Below are 23,148 nucleotides of genomic sequence, written 5' to 3'. Positions count from 1 at the left end.
AAATTTCTTCTTTTATATTACTAAATTTTTTTGAAAAAGACACAACAACCCTAAAATTCACAAGGAATCATAAAAGAACAAGAACCACCAATGTTATCCTAAGCAAAAAAAAAAAAAAAAAAAAAAGAAAGAAAAAAAAACACAAGCTTGAGGCATCACAATATCTGATTTCAAAGCATAGTATAAAAGATATAGTAATTCAAACAGCATGGGGTTCGGTGCTGTGGTTTAGTGGGTAAAGCCACTGCCTACAGTGCTGGCATCCCATATGGGTACCAGTTCTAGTCCCAGCTGCCTCACTTCCAATCCAGCTCTCTGTTATAGCCAGGGAAAGCAGCAGAAGATGGCCCAAGTCTGTGGTCCCCTGCACCCACGTGGGAGACCCAGAAGAGGCTCCTGGCTCCTGCTCTGGATCAGTACAGCTCCAACCATTGTGGCCATCTGGGGAGTGAACCAGTGGATGGAAGACCTCTCTCTCTCTCTTTCTCTCTCTCTCTCTGCCTCTCCTTCTCTCTGTGTAACTCTGACTTTCAAATAAATAAATCAATCTTTAAAAAAACCAGCATGGTACTGGCATAAAATCTGATATGCAGATCAACAGAACAGAATAGAGGGCCAGACATAAATCTATATAGATATAATGAATTTATTTTGGACATAAGTGCTCAGACTATACAGTGAGGTCAGGATAATATCTTCAGCAAATTGTGCTGGCAAAAATGAATGTATATATCTAGAAGAATGAAATTAGATCAATATTTCTCACCACATATAAAAATCAACCAAAGATGGATCAAAGACCTAAATTGAAGACCTGAGACTATAAGTTTGCTGGGAAAAAAAGTAGGGAAAACATTGCAAGACATTGGTGTAGGTGATGACTTATTTGGTAAAACCCCTGCAAAGCACAAGTAACAAAAGCAAAACTAGACAAATAAGACTATGTCAAACTTAGAAGCTTCTGCACAGCAAAATAAACAATCAATAGAGTTAAGAGAAATCCATCAGAATAGTAAAAATATTTGCAAGCTGGCTATCTAACAAGGGATAAATATCTGAATATATCAGCAACTCAAAAAACTCAACAACAACAAAAAAACCAATCCAGTTAAGAAATGGGAAAGGACCTCAATAGACAGTTATCAAAAGAAAAAATATAGATGGCTAGCAAATATTTCAAACAATGCTCAAATAAATCATCAATCATCAAGGAAATGAAAATCAAAACCACAATGAGATGTAACCTCAACCCTTCAGAATGACAATTATCCAAAAGACAGAAAGTAACAAATGCTGGTGAGGATGTTAAGAAATGGCAACACTTCCACAGTGTTGGTGGGAATGTAAATTAGTGTAGCCACAGTGGAAAATAGTATTGAAGTCTTAAAAACTAGAAGTATGCTTGCCAGATGATGCAGCAATCTCACTGCTAGGTATATACCCAAAAGACATAAACATATTATATCAAAGAGATACACTACTATGTTTGTAGCATCAATTGATCTATTTGACTATTGCTTACAATAGTCAAAATGTGGAGTCAGTAAAGGTGTCTCTCATCAGATAAATAAAAAAATTACATATATGTATATATACAATAGAATGTTATTCAGGTATAAAAAAGAATGAAATACTACCATTTGCTTCAAGATGGTTTGAACTGAAAGACATTATGTTGAGTGAAATTAGCCAGATAGAAAGACAAATACTGCCTGTTCTCCCTTATATGTTGGAGGTAAAATTTTTAAAAAATAATCAGAAGCAAAAGATAAGTTATTTTGGGTCAAATAATATTGGGGTTTTTTTAATTTTTTACATAGGTAATCTTATCCAGTTCTTTTTTTTTAAGATTTTATTTATTTATTTGAGAGGTAGAGCTACAGAGAGAGAAAGGGAGAGACAGAGAGAAAGGTCTTCAATCTGCTAGTTCACTCTCCAAATGGCTGCAACAGCCAGAGCTGGACTGATCTGAAGCCGGGAACCAGGATCTTTCTCTGAGTCTCCCTCCTGGGCACAGGAGCCCAAGTACTTGGGTCATCTTCTACTGCTTTCATAGGCCATAGTAGAGAACAGGATTGGAAGTGGAACAGCCTGGACTCGAACCTGCGCCCATGTGGGATGCCAGCATTGCAGGCAGAAGCTTTACCCTCTATGTCACACACCAACCCTAGCCCATGCCTAAGGTCTACATTATTAGCCTTTTCTACAAAACTTGTTAATGAAAGGCCACCACAAAACACACCAAACACCAGAGTAAGGGACAAGGTTTATTGTCAGTTGGGGGAATCCCAATAGGCCGGAGGGAGAGGGCGAGAGAGATCTTGTGTGGAAAAACAGGCCTTGGTATAGCTTTGCAGAGGTAAGGAAGTGAGAACAAGGAATCCCATTAGGGCGGGGATGAAGCTGACATTTTGGATGGGCCATCTGGTCACCTGACTTCTACTAATCCAGGCTGGGCTTAGGACTGAAGCTTATTGTGCAAGGTGGTGACTAGCCAGAGCCTAAGATGGTGTCCAGGGCCAAATATGGTGCCTCAGATGGCACCATTTCACTAACAAAGAATACTCATACAAGTGCACACTAATGGAACTAGATCCCTACCTCCTACAATACATGAAAATCAAATCAAAATGAATCAAAGATCTATCTGTAAGACCTCAAACTATAAAACTGCTAGAAGAAAACACAAGAGAAATACTTCAACATTGGAATAGGCAAAGATTTGGCGGGGGGGGGGGGGGGTAACGCCCGAAAAGCACAGGCAATCAAAGCAAAAATGAGAAATAGGATTCTACCAAACTAAGAAGCTTCTGTACAGCAAAGAAAAAAACAACAGAGTGAAAGGCAACTGATTGAACAGGAGAAAATATTTTCCCCCATTCTTCTGATGAAGGAGTAACATTCAGAGTGTATAGGGAACTCAACAAATCCAAATACTTTTAAAATGACCTGAAAAGATAACTCTTTAAAAAGGAGACACATATCCAATACATAGGAAAAAATGCTCAAAATCACCAATCATCAGTGAAATGAAAATCAAAATCACAATACAATATCATCTTACCTCGCTCAGGACAGTGTATCAGAAAGACGGGTTGGCACAGGTGTTGTGGCACAGAGGGTTAAATTGCCTCTTGGGATGCCCACATTCCTTTTTAGAGTGTCTTGAAATAGAATAACACCTCAGCTTACAAACCAGCTCCTGCTAATGTACCTGAGAGACATCAAAATACATCCTAAGTTCTGTGTTCCTGCCACCAAATGAGGGAAACCCAAAAGGAGTTCTTGGCTCATGACTTTAGCTTGCCCCATCCCTTGACATTGCCAACATTTGGTGAGTGAACTAGCAGATGGAAAATCAATCTTTGTCTCTCACTCTCTCTTATTCTGCCTTCCAAATAAATGAAATCTTAAAAAAAAAAAAAGAGTTGGGCATTTGATATAGCAGTTAAGAGGACAGTTAAATGCTGGGTTTGAGTCCCAGCACCACTCCAGAGTCCAGATTCCTGCTATGTGTACCCCAGGAAGCAGCAGGTGACAGCTGAAGTACTTGAACCCCATCTACTCATTTGGGAGACTCTGGCTGAGTTTCCAACTCCTGGCTTCTGTCTGGCTTGACTGGCCATTGCAGACATTTGGGGAGTAAACTAGCGAATGAGAGCTCACTTACTGTGTTTCTGCTCTCATCTTTGTCTCTTTGCTTCCAATATAAATTAAAAAATTTAAAAAGACAAAAGTAGCAAGTGCTAACAAGTACTCATAGAAAGGGGAACTTCCATGTTTTGTGGGCAGGAAACTAAACTAGTATAATCACAATGGCAAACAGTAGGGAAATTCCTTAAAAAGCTAGTAACAGTGATATCATATTGAAGAGCCAAAGTGACTCCATTTTAAAAGACAGCTTCCATTTTCCTGTAGTAGACCCAAGCCCTTGTAAAAGCAGACATTCCGGACATACCAAAGCTTGCCAAGGACAGTGCAGTGGAAGTTACCAAATAAAGTAACTCTCTGAACCTAGGCCAATTGGAGACCACCTCACCTAAGAGTAACCCGGAACAGCCCCGTCCAACCACCAAAGACCCCATACTTTAAACCCTTGCTGACATATTTTCCCTTTAAAAGTGTCCCTGAACAAAGCCCAGGGTTTCCTCCATCCTCTGTTGTGCTGGTTGGTTGAATGAGGTCCCTGCTGCGGCTTGAATTTTTTTTTTTAATAAAAACCTTCCTTTTACATTTTGGAGTGTTCTAGTTGCTGGAGACTTTTTGGGGATCTGCGATCTGTACGCAACAATATAAGCCAGTTATTCCACTTCTGCATATATATCATATATGCTGAAAGAACCACACAGCACACCAAAGAAAGACTTGCACTTCCATATTTATTCAATCAAACAAGGTACCCCTTAATAAATCAATGGGAAATGTGGCATATTTATACACAATAGAATATTATTCAGCCATAAAAAGCAACGAATCCTTTCATATGCTTCAATGAGGATGAACTGGAAGATATCATGTTAAGTGAAATAAGCCAGGCAAACCCACATGCTCTAACTCACTCATAGAAACAAAAGAGAAGAGGCATAGAAAGAGATTAGATAACAGGCACCGTGACACAGATAGGAGTCCTTAGTTTCTGTGGTCTACTAGGATAACTATTATCTTCAACAACCTGCAACATCTTCCAAAGTAACTGGAAGAGTATGAAAGTTCACAACATCAAAATGGAAACACTAATTTCCCTGATTTGATCCTTACATGTTGTACACAAGTATCTAATGTATCTAATGTATCTAATGACCATACCGTACCCTACAAACTTGAACACCTGAGTCAATTACAAAAAAATAAAAGTTTTATCTCTGCCTTGTGAAACATTTTACTATGAAAGATGTTAAAATATAACAAATGCTATGACTATCTATATCTATTAAGACTACATGGGCTCCGGCATCCCAGATGGGCGCCAGGTTCTAGTCCCAGTTGCCCTCTTCCAGTCCACCTCTCTGCTGTGGCCCGGGAGTGCAGTGGAGGATGGCCCAGGTGCTTGGGCCCTGCACCCGCATGGGAGACCAGGAGGAAGCACCTGGCTCCTGGCTTCAGATCAGCATAGCTCCGGCTGTGGTGGCCATTTTGGGAGTGAACCAACGGAAAAGGAAGACTTTTCTCTCTGTCTCTCTCACTGTCTATATGTCAAATAATTAAAAAAAAAAAAAAAGACTACATGGTTTCCATCACTTGTACTTTAAACATGATGCATTACATTGATTTCACTTCTAATATCAAGTTAACGGCAAATCCGTAAAATAAATCCAGTTTGATCATGATGTTTTATGTATTCTATTAAATTACCATTTTTATTTGAGTTGTACTATTTCCTTTAGGATTTTTGTGTCTATGTTTCTGATGGATTGGCCTGTAGTGTTCCTGTTTTCTAGCACATTTGTCAGATTTTGCTAAAAGTTATTCAGCACCCCCTACCCCCCCAAAAAAGAGCAGGGTTTATCCTCTTCCTTTTCCATTCTTCCTTTCTCCTGCCTTCTTGTGTAATTTTGAACTATTCAGTGCTTAAGTCGTTACGTGGAGCAGAACAAAGAAAACACCCATGGTAGCTGAAGGGACGTTTTCGGAGTCTGAGCAAGTTGAAGATGGTGCCCACAGGGCAAAGAAATCCAACAGAAGCTTCAGGTTCTGAGTACCGTGCAGAGGGATCCAAATAGGAGTCTCCCAGCACAGACTCCAGGGCTCATATGGGGTCAGCTGGTGCCCTTTGTGGAAAGCACCCCCACAGGGGAGTGAGCCAGGCTGAGGTCAACAACGCAGGATACAGAGACTATGAGGAGCTCATCATGGGGAGTGAAGCCCTTTCTGATTTTGTAGAGAGTCCACGCAGGGGAGTGGCCCAACACATGTCAGAAGCCCAGTCGGGGCCTGTGTGGTGGCAGAGTGGGTACAGCCACTGCCTGTGACACCAGCATCCCATGTGTGTGCTGGTTGCAGTCCTGGCTGCTCCATTTCCAATCCGCCTCCCTGCTAATGGCCTGGGAAAAGCAATGGAAGATGGCTCAGGTGCTCAGGCCCCTGCCATCCATGTGGGAGAACCGGAAGAAGCTGTTGGCTCCAGTCTTGCCCAGCCAGGGCTGTTGCAGGCACCTGGGGAGTGAACCGTGGATGGAAGCTCTCTCTCTCCCTCTCTCTCTCTCTCTGTACCTCTGACTTTAAAATTAATATAAAAATCTTATTTTAAAAAAAATGAAAAATTAACCCAGAGTATCAAAGAACAGAGACACACAATCGCAGAGAGTCAGAGCCAGGGCAGAGGCAAGCGGGCACCTAGACAAAGCAGCGGCCGGACATCGTGCACTGGAAATCAAGCAACACAGGGATGCCCGCGAGGATGCCCGGGACAGAAACAGAACTCAGCTTGCATGAGGACGCTTGGTGCACGCCATCAAAACCTGGGGGCCATCACACAGGCTGCTTGAGTCCAGACGGAGTTAGCAGTTATGTACTCAAGTGCAGGACAATATGGAGGCAGAAACAGGAGGTCGGTTATGAACAGAAATTTGATCAAGTGAAAAATATATTAAAGCCAATAGTGTCCAGATAGTTCATTTTCCAAGAGGCAACCTACAGATATGCAAGGGGGAAAGCTGGAATGAATGGTGTTAGACTGGAACTGGGTATAACTCTGTCAGTGGGAAATTACAATTTGTAATAAAGATGGGGAAACGTAGATGACAGTATGTATATATCCACAAATGCGCACACACAACACTCATTTGTATGAACACATATTCATGTGTATAACATACAAACACAATGTGCATTCATATGAACACCTATTCACATATATGTACAAACACACACAAAACACATTCATACGAACAAGCAAATGTATATTAATGCGTATACACAAACAAACTCCAACGATATATACTCCAGCCTGAAAGATCAAGACTGGGGTAGGGTAAAAGACACCAGGAAGCAAAACTTGAGGCACTCATTCTGGAGATCACCTGCTCAGCCCTCACTGGCAGGACTTAAATTAATATCATAGTCACCTGGCTTGGTCACCTAGTCCAGGCCTTGCTTACTAGATAAGTCAGGAGACAATAGATTAACCCAATGTATGAAACAGCAAACCGCAAACCCCTACTAATACAAACAAGTTACCATTCTGTGATAAGCAGAATTATTATATAGTTTCAAAGTACCTCCCCTAGGAAACATTTCATAATCTCAAAATGGAAAAGAATAGCTTCCTCCCAGTGGGAATCCTGGCAGGTGTAGCTGAGTGCAACCATCACCAGCAATGATGTGACGGAGCCACACCGCACACTTTCCATGAGGAGGCACAGGCCGGGGCACAGCTCTGTGCAGGTCCACGTGAGCACCGCGCCCTTGGGATCCCAGCTGCAGCCTGCTAGGTTCGCTTCAAACTTTCTCCCTTTGTGGAGCCACAGCTCCAGCCTAGAGCCGTATTTTGCCAAAGTTTTTTATTTTCAGATGAGCAACTGTTCAGCATATTATCTTTAATTTCTGTCCTACCTGTTCAACATCCTCTTGTTTTTCAAACATAATTTCCACCTGCCTTCTCTTTGGTCTGTTTTGCCTTAGGCATGTCATTTTTACTAATGTGTTTCAAGAAACAACTTTTTGCTTTCTGTGGTGTTTTGACGCCTGCTTACTATAACCTGACTTCTACTTTCCGTGATTTTTTTCTGGTTTTACTAACTTTCCAAACTAGATGCTTAAAATTCAACCTCCCTTCTTTTCTATTACACAGACACTTAAGACTATCCATTTCCACCTAAGTGCTGCTTCAGTGGCATGCCACAAGATGTATAGCCACACATCACATACAAGCGTGGGAAGTAAAATACTTCTATTACTTTTCAGTTATAGTCTGGCTTCCAGTACAATTTCTTCTTTGACTGCTGGATTACTTAAAAGTGTGGAGACTTTTTAAAATTTATTTCCATATATGTGGAGTCTGAATGAGTTATGATGTAAATTATTACAGTGTAATGACAGAAATAGAGTGGCTAGAAGAAAGGATGAAGGGCGCTTCTCTCTCAGGGGGAGGTGAGCAGTGGAAGGGGCTCACCTTTGTCTGCTGTGTGGCCCTTCCAACCCCCGGGCTGTCGCCTCTCCTTTGCAAAAGGAAGCTGACTCACAAACACTCCGTGTATCCCAGTCTGTGGACGGGGCAAAGAGAAAGACTGAATTAAGAAACATTTCCTTTTTAAAACTGGCCACCAAGAAGTTACACAAATTATTTCTACTGCAAAACAATTTGCATATCTACGTGCAATGCAGTAATACCAACATATTTAGCATCTTAGCACGTTCTAGTCCTAAAAGTAAAAAGGGGGAAATGGGTACTGGGGGACAATTACTGTTTTCTACCAAGGGAGTTTTTAGTTATCTGAATTACACTGTGGTGAGGGGGTGGGGGTGTAATCGCAATCATCTGAAATCTGTTGACGTCAAATGGTCTCCTAAATGGCCAATTGATGACCACGCTTCCTGCGAGCGTGTGAAGTGCTATATTCTCCTCTTGGCTTCTGCTCTGTTCTGTGTACATGTAGGTCTACCGGATCAATACTGCTAATCGTGCTGCTTAAATCTTTTATGCCCTGATATACTGCTGCTTGACTCGACAATTATGGGGACTGTTTGTATTTATAGAGTCTCTCACTACAATGGTGAAAGGCATTATTTTCTTTGTACGTCTGTCGATTTTCACTTTCCATATTTGAAGCTGTTGTTAGGTTTATTTAAATGTAGAGTTGCCCTATCTAGGGGTTTGAATCTTTCGTCAATATGGAATGTAATCTTTATCTCTAACAGTTTTGTTTTGAAGGCTGCATTTGGTGCTATTTTAACAGCTCCTCTGGCTGTCTTTCTCACCATTATCTTTTCCCATCCCTTTAACTTTTCAGAATCCTAATGTTTTAATTGAGTTTTTGTGAACAAAAGGCTTTGTTTTCCATCTCCTTGGATAATTATAAAATAACTCTTAAATGAGAAGATACTGTGCCCATGGTTGCCACTAATACATGGTTCATTTCTAACACCCTATAGTGTGCTATTTGTTTCTCCTACTTTTTTTCATTTCTTGTCTTGAGTTCTGTCCTTTGATTTTCTGCGAGGTTCATCTTATTTCTATTCTGTCAAAGCTTCCACAAAGCAATTCAAATAAGCATACATTCATCTTAAAACTTACAAATCTTATTTTTACCTCTGCTATATGGCATGAAAAACTTTAACTACTTTCTTTCTTACCCAATATGCTATTTCTGACCATGTTGTGATTCTTATCCATGAAACCCACAAATTAGGCATCATATTAATTTTATGTAGTATTTGTTTACACTTGGTGTTTTCAGATTTCTTTCACAGCCATTCTGTTTTTGCATTTCGGAATCGTATTTCTTCTTCGTAAAGTACATGTTTTAGGTGAACTAAAAATGGCTATCAACTTTCCACTTTTACTTGGTCTGAAAAATATATTTTGCCCTTGTTCTTGGTAAACGGTTTAATTTACTGGGCATATACTTTTTTCTGTTCTCAGGCCTTGGAAGATAGTTGTGTGCTGAGTCACATGGCAGCTGAGGGGTCTGCCACCAATCAACCATCCTTTTTCTCTTCCCTTGGGCAGTTCTGTAGGTCTTACACTCTATCGGGTGATTCACCTTCTTGGGCTTTTCTGAATCTGGAAATTGTTATCTTTCAGCAACACTAGGAAACTCTCAGCCACTAGCTCTTTTAATATTTTGGGTCCCCTATTCTTCTCAAGAAATAAAACTTCCTGTTCCTTTTCTTCCATTGCTGCATCTGTTTTTGGTTGATTCTCTCTTCAGCTCTAAGCTTCTATTTAAACTATCCAGTAAAATTTTTTGTTTCCAGTTAATAAAATTTTTCTCTGTATAAATTCTATGCAGCTATTTTACCACATTTGTTTATGGCCTCTTATAATTATGGATCATAATTAAGATATACATTTTCTGTTTCTGTAGACATTGTAAACATTCACAGTTTCTATTTTGTGTGTATGAATTCTAATATCTGACAACTTTGCGGCCGGCGCCGTGGCTCAATAGGCTAATCCTCTGCCTTGCGGCACCAGCACACCAGTTCTAGTCCCGGTCGGGGCGCCGGATTCTGTCCCGGTTGCCCCTCTTCCAGGCCAGCTCTCTGCTGTGGCCAGGGAGTGCAGTGGAGGATGGCCCAAGTGCTTGGGCCCTGCACCCCATGGGAGACCAGGGTAAGTACCTGGCTCCTGCCATCGGATCAGTGTGGTGTGCCGGCCGTGCCGGCCATTGGAGGGTGAACCAATGGCAAAGGAAGACCTTTCTCTCTGTCTCTCTCACTGTCCACTCTGCCTGTCCAAAAAAAAAAAAAAAAAAAAAAAAAAAAAAAAAAACTTTGCAATTCTCACTGAAAGTTGCTGTTTCAGGCAACTGAGTGACGACAGCTCCCTTTGGTTTATGATTCATCTCCTTTGTGTTGTAATTGTAAGTTCATCTGTTCTGCAAAGTTCTTAGTGGATATTCTTGAGATCCAGGTTTTAAGTGCATTCCTCAAAAAATGTTTTGCTGTAACTTTCCCTCGGCACTGGGGAGCATATGCAGCCCACTGGGTGACAGCTCTGTGGATATTCTTACATTTCTGCAAGGTCTTGGGTCCTAAGGTAAGAATTTACTCAAGGATGGTAGAGGAACACCCGTGGTTTGGGAACTACAAGCTTATTAGACCAGGGAGTTCTGACAATTTACCTCCCTCAGAGCCCATTTGCTTACCACAGTGCAAGGAGCCCTGCCTAAGCTCTGACTCTCATAATTTGGGTGCTCCCCTCCAGTGACAGCCTAAATGTAGGGGACCATCAGGCTACCACTGCGTTGCATCCTCTAGGGATCACAGCTTGGGGAGCTGGTGCTTAAACTGCACTGTATACAATCTGTTCTCAGATCCACACCCTCCTGGTTCCTCGTACCTATGGAATGAAAACTAACTTATTAGTTTTCAGCTATGGTAAAACCTCAGACCTTTCTCAATTCCAGATTTAACATAATCCAGGGCTACCTAAGCTCAACTTTCAGGATCAACTTTTTGATCAACCTGGCGTGAATTCTGACTCTCGACTTGTAAAAGCCAATTTTTGATGAGGAATCTGCAGCATTTTTTTTACTCCCAGAACTAAACCTGAGAAAAAAAATTCCGTTTACTATCTCCCTTGTAAGACAGCTTCTTTAGTACCAGTCAATTAAAATTGTCACTTTTTATGGATGCCAGCTTTGTCTTGTGATATCAAAGACATCACTATTTGTGCAATTCATTTAACTGTAAACTCCACCTTTAGTATTAGCATTACCAATCCTGGTCTCCTCTAATCTGAATTTACCTGGACATCCTCTTATTATTAAATTTTCAGCATCTTATTTATGTGGATTCTTTTTGGTAAAAAGCATTGATTTGAGAAGTGTCTTATAACTAAAACTGAAAATGCCCAGGGAAAAACTGGGTCCACTTTTGATTTTTACGCCTTCAATTTTTTTGTTTATTTTTTTAAAGTGTCCTCATGTTCCTACTTATCTTTCCCTGGTTTGCTCATTTCCATCCTTCCCCTTTCCCCTAAAGCCTTCAGAAAACTTTGCTACTTAGAATCACGTGTAATTCTAAATGATTTGGAGAAAGACACAAACTCTTCTCCCCACCGCCACCTGCACTGTGTCCTCTGAGTTCTGGGTGCCCCTTCCCTCCTTTCATGAGATGAAGCCCCCCTCCCATCCTTTCTCCAAGGCTCTTTGAAATTCTCTCATTCCCTGACCTACCTTCCATGCACTAGGTTTTTACAGACACTTTATACCTGTTCAAACTTCGCTGTACTATCTCCCTTCTACTAGACTTACATTATACTCAGTTTTCTCCCATTTAGAAACAGAAACACACACATTGGCCCAGGGCTTTTCTGCCTTATTTTTCCAGCTCCTGAGCCTCTCAGAGGTAACTGCTCCTTCACTTTCTCACTGCAGACTCAGCTCTGGTTTTCTAGTCTCTTATAAAGCCGACACCTGTGAGTAGATGCAGGTGACAAAGTCTACCCTCTTAGGTCTTTGGAAGAAACAAGACAGCTGTCAGTTCTCTACTAATCTAGAACAAACCTTCCTGCTCACTGGCCTCCCTACCCCTGCAAAGTCTCTAAAGCAGGAAAGACATGGCCCAGCCACAGCCCTCGTTGGCCTCAGAGGATCAGGGTCGTCATGGGATTGCAGAGTTTTCTGCATCCAGGCCTTTACCACTCCAGGCGTGCAGCTGGTCCACTGGAAACAGAACTGTGCCACCTTCTCTGACAGTGCAAGCCCTTACCTGAACCCAGGCGTCCAGAGTTCCCAGCTGCCATCAGGCTGAGCAGAGGTACAAAGACTGAAGGAATTCTGAACCGAATGATGGACACCCCTTCCCAGCGTCCTTAACTTTGCTCCTTCTCAGCCAAGTCACGGCTTTACCCTGCACCCACGTGAGACCCGCAAGAAGCTCCCGGTTCCGGGGTTCAGATCAGCGCAGCGCCGGCCGTTGTGGCCATCTGGGGAGTGAACCAGCGGATGGAAGACCTCTCTCTCTGTCTCTACCTCTCTCTGTAACTCTGTCTTTCAAATAAATAAAATAAATCTTAAAAAAAGTTATGGTTTTAATACAATCCCTAATGATCCATTCAAAGATACTCTGTCCACCTCTCAACTGCAAGACAACTCTGCAATTTTAGATAATTACTAAGAACCTCAGAGCACCTGATACTGTTTTAAATTATTGTTTTTACCTGTGAACTTGTCTGTCGTCTTTTCCCACCATGACGCACATACCATAAAGCAGTAAAGTTGTTTGCCTCAGTGTGAAAACAAAGCATGTAAAATATTTACTGAACGATCAGGACATCATTTCCCTGACATGTTCTAGTTTGGGCCCTAAAAACTGAGATATTAGTGTGATGTTAAGTAGAAGTTTGTGTCATTATTACGCTTTGTGTTTGAGCAGAACCTCAGACGTGTCAAGAATTCTTAAGCAGCCTCTCTCTCCCAAGTGTCTATTTTAGATTTAATCACTCTTAGTTAGCAAGAGGCATTGTTCACCACACTTTCTTCTCCACCCTACTTCCCCTATCTTGAAATCTGTTCTGAAGAGTTGTTTGATTCATTGACGTTTTAAGTATTTTCCTTAGATAGAATTCATGGCACATCTAAACCCTTGGCAACCCAAAATGTTGCTGAATTATTCTCACTGATGGATTATAGCTCAGCTATGTATAAGATTCCTGGGTTGCAGGTCTCTCATTTCAATGGTATACAATGTTTTCCCTCCATCGTTGCATATTATAAATAAGAAAGCAAAGAACTGCTTTTCTCCACAAGCCTGGACCATTTTTCTCCCCCACTTTGGAAGTCAGGATTTCCCTTAGAATGGTGGCCAAATGGACTCTTGGTAAGGAAAGCAGCCCTGGTGCAGTAACTCTCCTGATGTGGGGTGCACTAGCTGGGTGGTCCTGCCATCTTGGGGCACCAAACAAGGCTCAGGAAGACGAGCCCTGGTGACACCACAAATGGGGTAAACCGAGTTGGCTTCAGGTTCTCCCACTGTCACACAGTCTCTCAGCACCAAGGTAGTGAGAGTGGAAATCAGCAGTATCTTCACAAAGTTCCTACCATTGTCTGAAATTCTCCAAATAGAAATGCTTAATAATTGACATTGGAAGAAACAATTTAGCCACTTGTGGTACTGAACTATCTGCACCAGTTCCAAACAAAGACATTTGTTCAGTGTGTAAAATCAGTTTGAGGATAGATAAATGAAATTTCAACCATAATGAGTACAAAACAGAAAATATAAATATTATTCTGAATTATCTAAAAATTTTCCTGACAACCACCTTTAGTTTTGACTACTTCAACACATAAAGCCCATAACAAAGAAAACATTTTACCAAATAGGCAGTAAAGTCTACTGTAGTATTGTAGTATTTAGCATCATAAAACATTAGAAATAACAGAATCACTTAGTTGAGAAATGTTTAAAAATCATCAGAAAGACAAGGTAGAAGCATGAAGAATAGACATGGTATTAAAAAAAGTACAGGAAACTGATTTTGTCCAGTTAATATAAAGGGTTCCCACTCAGTGAGCTGACAGTGAACTTGATGAACTTTGCATTCACTGCAGAACCACATTAAAAGCCACGATCACATGGTCTTTGCATAATGTTGTTAAAAGCCATGCACAGGGGCCAGCACTGTGGTGCAGCGGGTTAAAGCCTTGGCCTGAAGTGCCGGCATCTCACATGGGTGCGGGTTCTAGCCCCGGCTGCTCCTCTTCCGATGCAGCTCTCTGCTATAGCCTGGGAAAGCAGTAGATGATGGTCCAAGTCCTTGGGCCCCTGCATCTACTTGGGAGGCTTGGATGAAGCTCCTGGCTTTTGGCTTCAGATTGGCACAGCTCCAGCCATTGCAGCCATGTGGGGAGTGAACCAGCAGATGGAAGACCTCTCTCTGTCTGTCTCTACCTCTCTCTATAACTCTTTCAAATAAATTTAAAATTTTTTTTAAATAGACTTAAAAAAAGCCATGCGCAGTTGCTACAGCAATAATTCTTTCTCAAAATGCTTCATCAATGGTAGCAAATTGGGGATGCAGTCATTTTTTTTTTTTTTTTTTTTGACAAGCAGAGTGGACAGTGAGAGAGAGAGAGAGAGAGAAAGGTCTTCCTTTGCCGTTGGTTCACCCTCCAATGGCCGCCGCGGCTGGCGCACCACGCCTATCTGAAGCCAAAAGCCAGGAGCTTCACCAAGTCTCCCATGGGGTGCAGGGTCCAAGCACTTGGGCCATCCTCCACTGCACTCCCTGGCCACAGCAGAGAGCTGGCCTGGAAGAGGGGCAACCGGGACAGAATCCGGTGCCCCGACCAGGACTAGAACCCAGTGTGCCGGCGCCGCAAGGCGGAGGATTAGCCTAGTGAGCCACGGCGCCAGCCTCATTTTTCTAATACTCATAGCAAAACCACATCCCAAAATTTGTGCTTCTCTCCCAAATTCACCGACATGCACACATTTTGACAGTAGCACTGCTTCTAATTTCCTTGACTCCCCAGAGAACACCTTCAGAGTTTATCAAAAAGAAATAAAAGGTATAGGAATGCTTGTCTGCATTGCTTCCATGTTCCCAATTTGTCACTAAACTCTCGCTGCAAATAACAGGACACGTGTTTAGTTGGCTTTTACCACCTGTATTAAACAGGAACATTCTGACTCCACTCAAGTATTAATAGGTTCTATCCTCTATTTCTCAAGCATTTGAGTGGCTTTCCTTGACATTCTTACACAACATGCACTTTAAAATGTATTATCTGTGACTCAACCACAATGAGTTCTTTATTAAAGCCATTACCAAACCATTACTATTAAGGGGAAAAAAAAAAAGAATGAGCAAAAGCGATCTTAGCAGGGCTATGCTCGGCTTTAAGCCATGCTCAGTACGAACAAGCCAAATTCTCCCTATTAATGCAGATGATTCCAGGATAAGAGAAACACTCAGCTAGCTGCCTTATTCTCTGCCCCTCCTCCCCGTCCTCTGGCTCACCGCTTCTGTTTTCATTTCCAGGGCTTTTTGCCTGATAGATTGAGACACAGAGAAGTCCTGAGTGAATTAGCTAAGAACCTAAACACCAAGAAAGGGAAGAGAAAAGGCTCCTGGGAGAAGCAGGACAACGCCGGTACAATTCATGTCCAACCCCAGGCTTCTTTGCACTTAGAAGATAAAAAGCAGAAAACTACTGCAAGCTTTAAGAACCACCCACCAGATAATTATGATACAAGCATATAGACAGGAGACCGGGTCAGTTTTAACTGCCAAATTCTTCCCTCCCAGGAAATACTTTGTGAATAGCAGATAATGAATTGTTTAGAAACACAGTCTCTAATGAGCTCATGATAGGAGTGCAAGTCATTAGTGTTTAAGTTCTCTCTCTTCCTAGATAAGAGGTTGGCGAACAACCCCGGCTTGAGAACTCCCAAGCTGCTGAGCGCCAGTGAGGAGATCCTACAGTCGGGATCTATGAACTGTGCCTTGAAGAGACAAGGATGCTGTCAAAGTGGGTCTGCACAGGCTCCCCAGACTTCTGTTCCCCTGAAAACCCCACCAGACTGAAAGAGCTACAAAGCTGGATGAAATCTTTAAAACAGGCTTTTTAAAAAGTGTGGCTGAAATTAGCATTTGGATTGTATCAAATTAGGAAGTTTCTGTACTTCAAAAGAAACAGTCAGGAAAGTAAAGAGGCAACAGACAGAATGGGAAAAAATATTTGCAAACTATGCAACAGATAAAAGGTTGATAACCAGAATCTACAACAAAATCAAGAAACTCCACAACATCAAAACAAACAACCCACTTAAGAGATGGGCCAAGGACCTCAATAGACATTTTGCAAAAGAGGAAATCCAAATGGCCAACAGGCACATGAAAAAATGTTCAAGGTCATTAGCAATCAGGGAAATGCAAATCAAAACCACAATGAGGTTTCAACTCACCCCAGTTACAATGGCTCACATTCAGAAATCTACCAACAACAGATGCTGGAGAGGATGTGGGGAAAAAGGGACACTAACCCACTGTTGATGGGAATGCAAACTGGTTAAGCCACTATGGAAGTCAGTCTGGAGATTCCTCAGAAACCTGAATATAACCCTACCATACAACCCAGCCATCCCACTCCTTGGAATTTACCCAAAGGAAATGAAATTGGCAAACAAAAAAGCTGTCTGCACATTAATGTTTATTGCAGCTCAATTCACAATAGCTAAGACCTGGAACCAACCCAAATGCCCATCAACAGTAGACTGGATAAAGAAATTATGGGGGCCAGCGCCATGGTTCACTAGGCTAATCCTCTGCCTTGTGGTGCCAGCACACCAGTTCTAGTCCCAGTGGGGGTGCCGGATTCTGTCCCGGTTGCCCCTCTTCCAGGCCAGCTCTCTGCTGTGGCCAGGGAGTGCAGTGGAGGATGGCCCAAGTGCTTGGGCCCTGCACCCCATGGGAGACCAGGATAAGTACCTGGCTCCTGCCATCAGATCAGCGCAGTGTGCCAGCCACAGCGCACCGGCCACTGCGGCCATTGGAGGGTGAATCAACAGCAAAAGGAAGACCTTTCTCTCTGTCTCTCTCTCACACTGTCCACTCTGCCTGTCAAAAAAAAAGAAAAAAGAAAAAGAAATTATGGGACATGTACTTTATAGAATACTATACAGCAGTCAAAAACAATGAAATCTGGTCATTTGCAACAAAATGGAGGAATCTGGAAAACATTATGCGAGTGAATTAAGCCAGTCCCAAAGGGACAAATATCATATGCTCTCCCTGATCAGCGACAACTAACTGAGCACCAAAGGGGAAACCGGTTGAAGTGAAATGGACACTATGAGAAACAATGACTTGATCAGCCCTTGTCCTGACTGTTGGTGTACAATGTAATACTTTATCCCTTTTAGTATTTTTTTTTTGTTCTAGTACTATTGGTTGAACTCTGTAATTAACACACATTTATTCTTAGGTGTTGAAATTTAACTGAAAAGTGATCTCTGTCAAATGTAAGAGTGGGAATAAAAGAGGGAGGAGATGTACAGTTTGGGACATGCTCAATCTGACTTGCCCCAAATGGTGGAGTTAGAAACGTGCCAGGGGATTCCAATACAATCCCATCAAGGTGGCATGTACCAATACCATCTCACTAGTTTAAGTGATCAATTTCAGTTCACAATTGATCACACTGATAGGTAAGAGTCAAAGGGATCACACAAACAAGACTAGTGTCTGCGAATACTAACTCATAGAATAAAAAAGGGAGAGAACAATCCATCATGGGAAGTGGGAGACACAGCAGACTCATAGAATGGCAGATGTCCTAAATAGCACTCTGGCCTCAGAATCAGCCCTTAAAGCATTCAGATATGGCTGAAGAGCCCATGAGAGTATTTTAGGCATGGAAAGCCAAGACACCCTGGAAAAAAAAGGGGGGGGGACCTAAGTGGAAGATCTCTGCGAGTGAGATCCCAGTGGAAAGAACGGGGCCATCAAAGAAGGAGGTGCCTTTCTCTGAAGGGAGGAGAGAACTTCCACTTTGACTATGGCCCTGTTGGAATAAGATCAAAGTCAGTGAACTCAAAAGACTTCCATAGCCTTGGCAACTCATGACTAGAGCCTAGGGAGATTACTGATGCCATAAACAAGAGTGTCAAATTGTTAAGTCAACAACAGGAGTCACTGTGTACTTACTTCTCATGTGGGATCTGTCCTTAATGTGTTGTCCAATGTGAAATAATGCTATAACTAGTACTGAAACAGTATTTTTACACTTTGTGTTTCTGTGTGGATGCAAACTGATGAAATCTTTACTTAATATATACTAAATCGATCTTCTGTATATAAAGATAATTGAAAATGAATCTTTTTTTTAACTTTTATTTAATGAATATAAATTTCCAAAGTACAGCTTATGGATTACAATGGCTTCCCCCCCATACCGTCCCTCCCACCCGCAACCCTCCCCTTTCCCACTCCCTCTCCCCTTCCATTCACATCAAGATTCATTTTCGATTCTTTTAATATACAGAAGATCAGTTTAGTATACAATAAGTAAAGATGAAAATGAATCTTGATGTGAATGCAATGGGAGAGGGAGCGGGAGATGGGAGGGGTGCGAGTGGGAGGGAAGTTATGGGGGGGGAAGCCATTGTAATCCATAAACTGTACTTGGGAAATTTATATTTACTAAATAAAAGTTAAAAAATAATGTATAATATGTAAAAATATAAAAAATTTCCAAATATTAAAAGAAAAAAAACAAGTGTGGCTGAGCTGGCTGAAACAGACAACTTGAAGGTGGCAGAAATAAATTGCGGCCGGGAGGTGAGAGGCTGCCACAGGGCCACTCCCCTGAAAAGCTACTGCCAAGCCCCGCACCCTTGAGACCTGCTCCAGCCCTCATGGCTGCACAGGACACCAGAGCTGAGCTGCAAGCCTGGGGCTCTCCAAACGGGTAGCTTCACAGAAGATTGGCAGGCTCCCCCGGAAAAGCTGGAATTCTTTACAGAGAGATCACCTGAAATTCTATAAGGGGGTAGCAGCTTCCTGTTGCAGCTACAACAAATCTGCCCAGATCTGGTGGCTTACAGCACGCGCTTCTTCTTGTACAAGCCTAGGGGAGAAATCACAAGTCCTGTCATCAACAGTGCTGTTTTCCTTCTGGGAGCAGGAGAGACCCTGTCACCTTAACTGCCATGGACAGAACTCTGTCCCCTCCACGCCCCAAATCCTGCTGGCTGCATTAGTAGGAGAAAACCAAGGGTAAATGTTGTCATAAGGGCAGGACCCTTCTGAGCAAGAAAGAGAGAAAGGAAGGGACCTTACACCCAGGAGAGGCCACACATGTGAGGGCTTAGCAGGACGCTATCCACCTGCGAGGAAGGCAGGGGGTCCTCACCTCTAACCGACCCTGCCGGCACCCTGATCTGGCACCTCCAGGCTCCAGAACTGTGAGCAAACCACTTTCTCTATTCAAGCCTCCAGCCTGTGGTATTTTGCTACAGCATCCCAGTTCTGTGCTTTCTCTTCTGACTTCTACAGACATGCTCCATTGCTTGGTCTGCAGGCCCTCTTCTCAACACTTCAGCCTCCTGTGTCCCTCCTCAAAGAGCTCCTGTGATGCTCTGGGGCCCACCCAAACACATTAGGAAGACGTCTGCATCTCAGTATCCTGGATCTGAGAAGTCCCTTTTGCCACAGAGGGTAATAGAAGAGGGTCCCGGGATGACACTGGTGGGGCAGGGAGGGGCAGCAGCAAGGGCTCATCCTCTTTGGAGCTCTGAACCTCACTCCATGCCTCAAAGGATCCCTTCAGGAAACACTAGGAAAAAGAAGCAGCCGAAAGACAAAAACCACAAGCTAACCAAGAGGTGAAATACCAGAAATCAAAGTCTACAGGAGCAACGTGCAGCAAGTCACACCAGCAAAGGGAAGAAAGTATAAAACAATATTTAATATAGATTCATAAAAATGTTTACATATAAATATGGGGGAGGTGGACTAACACACCATAAAGAAGTTCCCATCAAGAGAACCAAAGAGGAACTAGCAATGTGGTATAGCAAGTTAAGCTGCCACCTATGATACCTGCATCCCATATATAAGTCAGTTCAAGTCCCGGCTGCCCCAATTCCAATCCAGCTCCCTGCTAATGTGCCTGGGAAAGCAGCAGAAGATGGCCCAAGTGGTTGGCCCCTGCACTCATGTGGGAGACCTGGAAGAAGCTCCTGGCTCCTGGCTTCAGCTTGGCACAGCCCTGGCTGATGCAGCTATTTCAGGAGTGAACCTGTGATGAGAGATTCTCTCTCCCTCTCTCTCTGCTTTTTTAAAAAAGAGAACCAAATAAGAGAATTTTTAAATTATTTTTAAGGAACCAAAATAGAACTGCTGGAAATATAATAATTATAATTTAAAACTCAACAGATGGAATAAATAGCAGAATAGATATAATTCTAGAAACTAACAAACTAGAAAGCTGACAACATTACACATAAAGCAGCTCAAAATTAAGATGAACAAGATAGAAAAGTTGTTAAGAGATAGTGATAATAAATTTGTAAGTTCTAAAATTCACTTATCCAGAGTTTCAAAAAGAGCAGAGAAAATGGAAAAAGGTCAACACAGAGAATGTTGACTAAAAATTTTCTCAGAGACTTGACACACACAGATCCTCGTTTTCAGAACAAATGTCAAAAGAGTAAGTTTAAAAGAAATCCATATCTAGATTAATAATAGTTCAACTGAACATTGACACAGGAAAAGGTCTTGAAAGCAGACAGAAGGAAACGATCATCTTCCAAGGAACAGTCATTGACTGATGGCTGGCTTCTCCAGAGCGATACAGGAGCCCTAAAGGAATAGAATTAAAAAGCAATGAACTCAGGGCCGGCGCTGTGGCATAGTGGGTAAAGCCACCGCCTGCAGTGCTGGCATCTCTTATCCGTGCTGGTTCAAGTCCTGGCTGCTCCACTTCCGATCCAGCTCTCTGCTATGGCCTGGGAAAGCAGTAGAAGATGGCCCAACTCCTTGGGCCCCCGCACCCGCATGGGAAGACCCAGAGGAAGCTCCTGGTGCCTGTCTTTGGATCAGCACAGTTCCAGCCATTGCGGACATTTGGGGATTGAACCAGCAGGTAGAAGACCTCTCTCTCTCTCTCTGCCTCTTCTTCTCGTTCTGTGTAACTGACTTTCAAATAAATAAATAAATCTTAAAAAGAAAAGCAAAGAACTGCCAAACTAGAATTCTATAGCCAATAACATTAATTTTTCAGGATGAAAACTAGAAGAAATTAAGACAGAAACTTAAAATGTCTTGAAAAAATTAAAATGAAAACATAACAAAATCTATGAAATACAGTCGAAGTAATACAAAGAGATAAATTAATGCCAATCAATGCCTATATCAAGAAAAGCTGAAAGAAGGGTGGCATTTTGGCACAGTGGATTAAGTCGCTGCTTGGGATGCCAGCATCCCATGTCAGAGTGCTGGTTTGACTCCTAGTTACTCTGCTTCCAATCCAGCTCTGTGCTAATGTGCCTGAGAAGGTGGCCCAAGGGCTTGGACCTCTTCTACCCATGTAGGAGATCCAGATGGAGTTTCTGGCTCCAGGCATCACCCTAGCACAGTCCTGTCTGTTGCAGCCATTTGGAGAATGAAGCACCAGGGAGAAGACTGAACTCTCTCTCTTTCTCTATCCCTCCCTCCCTCTCTCCTTCCCCCCCACCCCATTGCTATGCCTTTCAAATAAATAGATCTTGACCACTGCACCTCGAGGAACTATAATAAGAACACATCAAACCCAAAATTGTAGCAGTAAAGAACAAAAGTAGAGCACAGGGTGGGCTTTGTGAGACAGTGGGTGACTCCACCTCCTGGGATGCCCACATTTCATGTCTGAGTGCCAGTTAGAGTCCAGGCAATTCTGCTTGTAACCCAACTTTCTGCTAATGTATCCTGGTAGGTAGCAGAAGATGGCTCAAGTATTTGGAACCCTGCCATCCATGTGAGAGACATGGATGGAGTTCCCAGTTCCTGGTTTTTTCCTGGACCAGACCTGGCTGTTGCAGGTATATTTGGAGAGTAAACCAGTGAATGGAAGCTCTCTGTCTGCCTTTCAAGCAGATGAAAATGGTACTTTTTAAAAATTCAAAGTTCAAATAAATTATATAGACTATAGCTTTAAGATTTAAGGGCCTGGTGTTGTGGCATAGCAGGTAAAGCCACCGCCTGCAGTGCTGGCATCCCATATGGGCACCAGTTTGAGTCTCAACTGCTCTGCTTCTGATCCATCTCCCTGCTGATAGCCTGGGAAATTAGTAGAAGAAGACCCAAGTACTTGGGTCCCTGCACTCGCATAGGCGACCTGGAAGAAGCTACTGGTTCCTGGTTTTGGATCAGCTGAGGTCCGGCTGTTGTGGCTATTCGAGGAGTGAACCAGAAGATGGAAGACCTCTCTTTTCTGAAACTCAGCCTTTCAAATAAATAAATAAATGAATCTTTAAATATAAATAAATAAATCTTTAAAAGGTTAAGATTTTTTTAAAAAATCAATGAAATGAAGAGTTAGTTCTTTGGAAAAAAAAAAAAAAACCTTTAACTAGAAAGAAGCCAAAAATCAAATGAAGAAATCAGAGATGAAGAGTTATTACAGTTGACATCAAAGAAAAACAAAGGATTATTAGAGATTACAAACAATTATATAGGAACAAATTTAATAACCTAGGAGAAATGTAAAGATTTTGGGACATGCACATCTGTCTAAGATTGATCATGAAGAAATAGAATGCATAAACTGATCAATGATGAATAATGGAATAGAGTCCATAAATCTAATTCTGTCACCAAAGAAAAGCCCAAAGTGAAACCAGATGGTTTCACTGCTGAATTCTACCGAACATTTAAAGAAGAACTAACACCTTCTTAAGAATTAACAATTCTTCTTACATTATTTAAAAAAAAAAAATGAGGAGGAAATCCTTCCAAACATTCTAAGGCCAGCATCACCTTGATACCAAAATCAA

The sequence above is a fragment of the Oryctolagus cuniculus genome, chromosome 13 (assembly GCF_051225735.1).
Source record: "Oryctolagus cuniculus isolate XC-2025 breed Fujian yellow rabbit chromosome 13, ASM5122573v1, whole genome shotgun sequence".
Taxonomy (NCBI): domain Eukaryota; kingdom Metazoa; phylum Chordata; class Mammalia; order Lagomorpha; family Leporidae; genus Oryctolagus; species Oryctolagus cuniculus.
The sequence above is the reverse complement of the archived record's forward strand: the minus strand, read 5'-3'. Positions refer to the sequence as shown.